The 9,178-nt window shown below is 46.3% G+C and overlaps 1 long non-coding RNA gene across 1 annotated transcript; it reads right to left on the bottom strand.

The window, feature by feature from the left end:
* Nucleotides 1-1,466: 1,466 nt before the first annotated feature.
* LOC125714852 (uncharacterized) lies at nt 1,467-4,319 on the bottom strand. The gene is made up of 3 exons (XR_007383869.1): nt 4,063-4,319; nt 3,781-3,882; nt 1,467-3,475 (listed from the first exon to the last, which is right to left on the bottom strand). It is a non-coding gene; the product is annotated as an uncharacterized LOC125714852 (long non-coding RNA).
* Nucleotides 4,320-9,178: the final 4,859 nt, after the last annotated feature.

The following is a 9,178-nucleotide window of genomic DNA, read 5'->3' as shown; positions in this document are numbered from 1 at the left end:
GGGGAGCAGTGGAAACCGCTGCCTACGCTCTCATTGTTTACTTTTCGGCCCCCATTCTCGGTCGTCCAATAAAAAGGAAAAAGTGAAACCGTACAGGAGCAGAAAGTGGCGCCCTTCATTATGTAGCGCTAAGTGAAGATTTCCTAATCCGTGCCCGTGTTTAACGTCCCTGGCGCGCCTTAAAACATAAAACCACGGGCACCGAAAAACACCTTAACAACTTTTGCCTTTAATTTGGTATTAAAAACACGTGTTCATGCGCAAAATAAAAATCCTCATTTGAAAGCACAAGCTGATATTTTATTGCTCCACAATCGGGCTAATTAAATATCGCGATCATGTTTTATTATTATGTTTTATTGTTATAACTTCCCTTCTTACTAAATTTAAATCTTCAACCCATGCAGTTACGTTCAGAAGAGAGGAACAAGGCTTCTGTCCCGAGGGAGCAGCTTTGAAAAGGTCTCGTGTATTTTCTTTGCTGTTTTTCACCTGTCTTCGGATATGTTTTCCTTTTAAAGTCGAACGGGGGGGCACTTGGCTGTTTCCATCGCGAGCCCTGTGGAATACAACATTAAACCACGGGAGCGGGCAGAGACGCTGTAGCACTAAAATAAAGTTATGTCAAAACCATTCCACCCTTCCTGCCCTCCTTCCTCCACCTCAGAGCTGTACCCAAGGGAGCTGGGGAACATTACAAGTCATTCACTTCATATGAATGGGCACAGACAGACTTTTTCGCCATTTTGATATTCCCGAATTTGCAGGCATATCCTGTGGTGCGTCGGATACAGCCTTAGTTTCAATTTAGTGTCTCCCAGAAGAGCCTGTCTTCCTATTTAAAGTGGAAAGTCCCCCCTCCTGGTTTTTCTTATAACTTTTTCAAAAGCTGTGTATCTCTCCTTTACTTCTGAGATGGATGGCCTGACATTGATGTTTCGAACAGGCTGGCAAAGCCTTTTCAAACCATTAAAAAATACTTTATGTGATAAAAGTGGAAAGAATGTCACGCGGAGGCCAGCCTTCCCTGGCCCGCGCCAAAAGAGGACGCCAGTTGACCCCCCCCCCCTCCCCTGCAGATTTTCGGCCCAGATTGCATTATGGTAATTAAGGAGAGTTCATTGATTCTGTTAAAGCATTTATCGCTTGGTAAATGCAACGGTCAGTATTGCATTTGCATGCAGTTTATAGATTATTACCATGTTACTGTTACACCTAATTTGATTTACATTAAGAATAGGATAGGGAAAACATACGTACATCTCAATACAATTAGGCTGTATTAAATTTACAGCCAGCTTTTGTTATTATATTGTTAGTACTGGTAGATGTTCTTGTTCTAACCTATGATGTATAGTCTTACGTTAATGCACATTTCAATAATTGATCATTCGATATATGGGTATGACTTGTAACCTATTATCTATTATGTTGTTAATGGAGAGTTAATATCCGGGAGCGTCAGATCTGGTTAAATTTATGATAAGAAATCTTTATTGCTGTAAAAAAGTAACAAAAAAAAGGTTTTCTGGTTTCCGTTACCCCGAAAATGCTGAACGGCGAGTTAATGCACGGCCGCGTCTTGCTTATAACCCGGTATGTATGACGTGGGCGGAGATCAACTCCCGGTCTCCTTACGTATTATTACTATTAGGTGTAATTAGTATATTAGATGTGTAACTGAGTATGTACTGATAGCTTTTCTGTATTCTTTGTAGGCCTATACAAGGGTTCGTACTAAGTATCCGTACTAAATATAAAACAAGTCTGTCCAACTGCGATAGGATTAAGATAGTGAGGGAGAGATTAGTGTGAAAATATTTAAGCGATGTTCAAATGATCATTAGGCCATTAAGAGGCCGGCTGATGAATGGGCGCCTGCCACCGCGGTAATTAACATCGCAGGCGTTACGGATGGACGTCTTGAGTAATTGCCGGCTTGACGGAGACACGGCGGTTCCTGTAGTTCTCCTTGGTGCAGGTGATTCAGAAACCCAAGCCGGCCCAGCTGCTGCTTTTAAGGGCCTCGTGGTAGAGATGATGACCTTTCCGGAGGAGGGCTAGTGGGCTGGAGGCAGGGCTGCGCCGTGCCGTTAAATTATATTAATGACAGTACGCCGATTATGGAGAGCACGGAGAGGGTTAGGGGCCAGCACTGATCTGGCCGCATGTGTTTAAAGCCCCACCTGTGCCATTTATTTAAAATTTTGGTTTTCTGTTTGCTTGTTTACTGTCTTTTCCCCCTCTCTGTCGGTATTTATCCCACGTGTGTTTTCATTTAGTCTTTCGTTAGATGTTCATGGATCCTCCGATCTCAGTCTGACTCCGTTTAATTCTCGCGTGTTAGCGAGGCAGCCTGAAGTGTTATTTAAACACATGGAGAAAGAACGTGGCTGGATGGTGTAGTTTTAAATGCCCCCACATGGAGAAGCCCCCGCTTTTCCAACGTCACGCTGCTTTCGGCAATTTACCTTGAAGCGGGTAAGACGATCCCCCAGAGATCTTCAGCGGATCTCCCCCTGCCATCCCGAAGCACTTTGAATCTTTTCCTCAACATCCTAATTAAGCCCTGAACACTGTCCCTTAGGGAGGGTGTCCTCAGCTAGCACCATCCGGTGGGTGAAGCTTTGGCGGGGGGGTAAATCCCAAAGAGAGAATCAAATGAAACCGTTAATGAGGGCAGGGTCACAAAGAGCAAGTATAAAATGTGAGCTGTATGTTTGTGCCCGCCTTTACCCTGTTACTTAACTTTTATTTTATCCCAGTTAATTTCCGAATAAATAGATGCATATAAAAATGTCAGTCTATCCCGAATCAACATTTCTTCGAAACGCTTAGAAATCGGTTAAATCTAGGCTACTAAAACCTTTCTACATTGTATTCCCGCAAAATGCAAGACGAATTAAATAATATAACTACAGTTTATTCGAATCCCCTAGCTGCTTGTCACATTAGTAGGTTATTTGGTTGCACTGCAATAAGTACGGTGGTAAACTTGGCTGAGACTAACAGTTATATCAAATTCTGCACATTTTAGAAATCGATTTTCAAAATTATCTGCAATGATGATTCCAGAAATAAACTAATTTATCCTACAAGTTTCAATAATGGTTCGTAATATTAATCAAGTCATGTACGTATCATTTATAGTACCGATCGCGCGGTGTATTTTTCATTGTGTTTTCTGTAGATTTAGTCAGAAGCAACGTCCAAGTGTATTTTTTTCCTGCGTGTGTGTCTGTACTTCATACATCTTAATTACAGGCTATAAAACAGCCATATAAAGACAGAGGGAAGCAGCCCTCTCTCACTCCCCTCCACGGTCATTTGGCTGTCATACTCATCCCGACCCCGTCCACATTAATCCGGCCAGCTGTCATAAAAGGCCGGCGAGGCACGGCAGCGATCCCGGGGACAGAGCTGTCACATACACATACCAGCTTGCGGGCGTCTGGCCAGCAGCCAGGGCTGGGATCTGAAAGCAGAAACGAAGACAGGGGGGCTAATTAGACAGTTTTGTCAGCGTTTGTTGATATAAATGAGACAGGGCTTAGCTTGTCCCCCTTTACCCGGGATAATGATCATGTCCAACAGGTGGCAGACAAATGGAGGGACATGAAAGCGATACTACATTTCCTGCTCGGTCCCTACGTGTTTTTTTTTAGTCCTGCCTCCTCATTAAAAAACCCATCGCTAAGAATAATGGGGCGATGTTTTTGTCTTCATCTGTCCCCCGACTCGCACTGTAGCGTGGAATCGCAGCTCATTTTCTTATCACACCTCTGCTTATGCTGCTATAGAGCCGGCTGGTGGGATGGCGAGGTCCTCGGCAGGTTAGGCAAAGAATTCCCCCCCTTTTCACCTGCCCCCAGGGAAATCCTTCTAAAAATGACAACAGAAACATGTATAGTACTTGGGCATTTTTATTACAAAACTGTCAGAAGAGGCAGTAATGCTCCAGAAGTTACTATATGTTGATATGTTGCTACTGGTGGCCCTTAGCTAGCTGCTAGTGCTAGATAACAATGGTAAAACCTTTAAAAATGAAATAAAATAACATACCTTTGCGCTTGTTTTTCTTCATCTTCCTCTTTCTTATTCTGCGTCAGATGCGTAGCTTTTTGACGCCATCTAATTTATTATTAGATATTTCGTTTTTGGTCCGTGTCACGGATCGATCATTTCCGACGGACGGTCAGACGCTTACGCTGAGTAGAGACGCCCCCGTCAGGTTACAGGTGATGATTCAGTCTGACTGTTTAGCTCTGGGTTGCTTGTTGGACCGTGCTTTCTGACGTCATAGAAATGTCCTCAAGAGTGCGCATTTTTACCCCCCCCCTCACTTTTATTGTGAGGTACCCCAGAGCTGATTTTCAATCCAAGTCCAGTCCTGAGTGGAAACGTGGTACAGAAGCTCATCCACACAGTCCCTAATTAGGTATTTATAAATTATAAAAGGGTCTTCACAAAGCATAGAATAAACCTCAAACAGTGATACTTGCCAGCCTTTCAGGGGTTAATAAACTGCTTTGGGTTGGGGTTCGAAGACTAAAGTTGTGAGTCACTCTTGTAGAATATCTAAATCATGGAATAAAGTGTCACTCTTTACATTAATTTATAAGTAGAATCAGGGATGGATTACAGCCCTCGTGAACGTTTTGCCCAGGGGCCCACACAACCCATAATCCGTCCCTGAGTAGAATTGCTGCTACTTTATATTTTAAATATTTGTGCAAATTTGATGTGTTTCTGTCAATAATGCACTTTAAAATGTTTTTCTTCTTCTGTGCATGAGACACATTGTAAACACTCAGTATATAACACCCCCCCCCCCCCCCCCCCCCAGTAGGGGCGAGGAAACCGAAATGTGCAGCAACTTCCATGCGGTGCAGCAGAACATGTCCGCTAGTTTAATTAAATGGAACGAAATGCATAATTATCTTGTTTTAAGGCCCCTTCAGGGCTGCCAGTTCCATAGCAATTTGTGAACATGGCTTTGGGTTTGTGGTGGATTTGCACAGCACCTGTGGAGGAGGAGAGTGGAGGAGGAGAGGAATCCCTGAGAAGCTTCGCATGCAGGCCGGGGGTGGATCCCCCCTCTGCAGGTGGACGGGTGCGGGGGTCACTCTGAGTGCTGGCTGCTCACCTCCATCGTTCTTTATGGATAAACCGGGATCTCGAGCTGAGTGATTTATAGTGTCAAGAGATGACATGGCGGCCATACGGAAGGGCAGGGAGACTGCAACGGGATGGCCGAGAGGAGGCTGGCCGAGAGGAGGCTGGCCGAGAGGAGGATGGCCGAGAGGAGGCTGGCCGAGAGGAGGATGGCCGAGAGGAGGCTGGCCGAGAGGAGGCTGGCCGAGAGGAGAATGGCCGAGAGGAGGATGGCCGAGAGGAGGCTGGCCGAGCAGCGGCTTTCCGGGAAGCAGTAGGCCCCGGGTCCGAATGGGAGGAAGCTAGTGGGCTCTCTAGCAGGAAGAGAGCACATTCTCCTGTGAGGCGATGTGGATCTTGTGGAAAAAATATCGCACTTGTGCGTGCCATTCACGGTTGTATGACAGGCATTCTTTGAAGGGAGACGTGCTTCTCCACTCTTCTTCACATAAAACACTTTCAGAGGAAAATATCTGTGCCTCCCATCCTCAGAGTCTGTGCTGCCGCCCTGGTCACGCTACACCTAAGGCAGTCATACCATAGCGCCCCCTTGCTGAGGCCCGTAACAACAGCAGGAGATCATTGATGTATCAGGATCCAATTTCTGAGAAATGTCCCAAACCCTAGATTCAATTTAGTGTGTTTGGTATTCCAAAATATTTCCTGCCTTCTTTTTAGATTTAGCATGGAATATAAGAAATCAGCACAGCCAGGGATTCAGCTTTACTACAAATCAAAACAAATCAAGTAATTCATGACCTTTGTAACTCTTAAATATGAAGTATCATGAGCTAATACTTATCCTTTGATCTTTGACTCTCAGCATAGTTGAACCAAAGGAACACAAACAGGCAAGTATTCGCTCATCCCATGTAAGTGAAAGTACAGTTGACTCTTCCTCATTGCGGGGGGTGGTTAAGGGCACAGCCCCCTCCCCCCCCCCCCCCCCCCCCCAGTCTGGAAAAACCGAGTAAAATTTTCGGTCCCCATTGTCCCTTTGGCAAGTAGAGTGAAAGTGAAGGGAAAAGGTATGAGAAACGTGCGACACAGAGATCACTGTGAGGTGTCACGCCAGGGGCGGCACTAAACACACTTGGCGTCCACTAAACAAGCACTGCACTTATATATGATGCATTTAAGAGTTACTAAACTTTTCCTCTGCCGTCTACTGGCCTTCGCATGTCACCTGCGGCTTTTGTAAAACTCTCAGGAAAATTCCCATTTCCTAACGTCAATCACTCGATGTATTGGTACCGCTGCCATGCAGGCGTGTCGACTGCACGTACAAACGAATCACAGGAAACTTTATTCGCTTTTTTGACACTGTTGAAAATGGCACGTTGGCATTATGTCTCATTATTGTTGAAATACAGTTTGATACCTTATTATTATTTGGAAGACAACAGCATAGCTAACTTTGCATCTCTTTAGCTAGTAATCAGCCCAGCCCTCATCAACAACGAAAATTATATGATGAAATGTTTGTACATCTTTATAGAATATTCATAAATATCCATACATATAACTTCCAACTACTACTCCTTGTCAGGGTTTACAAATAGTGTAATAAAAGATAGATTTATCAATAATTCTCTTGAAATTCTTTTGATTCACTACAGTATTTTCCTGATAACCCCTGCTTTTATATGTAGTAGCTTGTCAGTTTTTTAAGTAACATTTTTGCAATTATGCTGAAGATGTTGGGAATCCCTCAGCTTTTTCACGAACTCTCCTATCTTAAATGTACTTTCTTGTGTGACAGGCCCTGCAATCTGACGTATTCCCCTCCTGTAAGACAGGGGGCAGCACTCTCCGTAGCCGTCGGATGCAGGCAGCCAGGCGCAGCTGAGGTGAAGCTCCATTGCAGAACATATTGACCATGTGATCTAACATTTACGTTTTGAGGCATTGAGGTTAAGTGAAGCACACAGGGGCCTCCCGGCGGCTCCCTGCAAACGTGACACGGCGTCCGGGGGGGAAAGTGAATGAAAACACGTGTTTTGCGACTTTCGCAAACAAAGGGAGACGCTTGGCGTGTCCGTGTCCAGCTTCAGCGGCATCTTCGCAGTGGCAGATGTTTATTTTCAAAATAGCAAAGCGCGTAAGCAAGGGTGTGAAGGGAGGCCTTCGCAGGCCTGCCTTCCCCTGCATTATTGTCAGATCGTGTATTTTTGGATACCCCCCCCTCTTCTCCCGGCGCACACGTGCCCTATGTGGAATAATGGAACAAATAAGATGTCACCAATCCCTTCTGAGCAGCTGCTTAAGCGCTTAGCTCTCTTCCCGGCCGGACCCCACGCGTCACCGCACATGCCGCTGAGAAGCTGATTCACGTGTGCTCAGTAGGCGGGCCGGCCGGCCGCTCGGCCTGATGGGAATGGACTCAGAACGTGGAGTGAGGTGGCAGGGGCAAGGTGGCGTTATTTCAGTCCCGTTCATTTTAACGGCGGAGCACGGCTCTTCTGCGGCCTGCTGAGCCTCGGCCCCAATCGTCAGGCAGGCCGGACAAAGACAGGAAGGTCAAATAATGCATCCATCACATTCCCTGGGGCGGGGGGCCAAGTTCATGTCAAAGCCATAATGAGGAGCGTATCCTCCGCGCAGTCCGCTTCCCCCCCACCAACGTCACACTCTGCTGGAAATCTGCGTAGAGGATGTATTGATCTCCCTGATGTTTCCTTTCTCAGAAGCTCAAAAGAGACCTTCAGCATCTGAGAAGAAAACAGACAGCCCCCCCTTAAAGCCCATTAAAGACAATAATAAACGGCGGTTCTGCCAAAGGGCGTGGGGCCTTTGTTTCAGCCCTTTAAAAGGCAGCAGCACAGCGTATGTCTGTTCTGTTGTTTGCCTTCCCTGAAAAGCCGGGGGCGGGTGGGCGGGGGTGGGGGGTTAATCTGCCCATGAGGGACGAAAATAACTGAAAATCCGATCATAGTTTTTCCAGACTTGTCATGAAGACAATAAAATAAACAAGGCAGGTCCTAAACCTTTTTGTGCAAAGTACAATGAAGTGTATAATGACCTGTTTGTCCTGTTTGTGGTGTATGGAGAGCAGGGTGGGGGGAGTTTAGGGGGGTCTGAGATTATTAATCACAGACTGAGGGTAATAGGCAGTGGAAAGTTTTCCTTTGTTGTGTCAATGCTGGTTTTATGAATGATTATCTGAATGTGTGAATTAATTTGTCCTGATGAGTTTATAACCTGTGCGAGGTTGTTTTTCCATACTATATGAGGGAAGGCAAGGGAAAGAATCAGAAGGTTACCCCCCCCCCCCCCTCCCCCATCAGCGACGAATGGAACTGACCGCCAATCAGTTACACAGATGCGTGATGCAAGGAGGGAGCCCCACTTGATTGGCCGTGATTGGCAGGGGTGGGAGAGTGCGGGGCAGTCACAGTGCGGTATTTGGCCAGCAGGGGGCATCTCATTGCAGAAGAGAATAGTGGGGTATGACTGGTCCATAAAGAGGGGTGTCCATCTGTAGGGTGTGTGAGCTTTCCGTCAGACACAGAAAGGCAGTGAATCAAAGGGAATTTAGGCATTAACGGCGTGGGAACAGCCTGTAGGCAGAGAAAAGCATCGTAAAATACCTGCTTAGCATTCGGTTTACAGACTGTAAAAGGTACAGGAGTCATCATCCCGTCTGAGAGTTCACTAAACCCACAACGGAGCTTCTCCATCTCATCATCTTCCCTCCCAGCATCGGAGACACGTGCCCCAGTAAAGTGAAGCAGGCAGAGCCAAACGTAACCTGAGGCGAGGCGGAATTCTGCTGCTAAGTCCATCTCTGCCCCGTCACAGCAGTCGCCGGCCATTAGCCCGCCCGTTACGTGATTAAGGACCCGGGAAAGGCCAGCGCGTGTCACGGGCGGCGTGGCGGATATGAATCTGCTGGCCGTCACCAGGGCTCAGCGTCACGTTCTCTGCTTTCCTGCTCCGACTAGATTATTTACAAATGAATATTTAATAAATGCAACGTAAATTCACATGCCGTTATGACTCCACCGGGGAAACAACAAGCCCT

The sequence above is a fragment of the Brienomyrus brachyistius genome, chromosome 19 (genome assembly GCF_023856365.1).
Source record: "Brienomyrus brachyistius isolate T26 chromosome 19, BBRACH_0.4, whole genome shotgun sequence".
Taxonomy (NCBI): domain Eukaryota; kingdom Metazoa; phylum Chordata; class Actinopteri; order Osteoglossiformes; family Mormyridae; genus Brienomyrus; species Brienomyrus brachyistius.
This window is presented reverse-complemented; position numbering and strand designations above follow the sequence as displayed.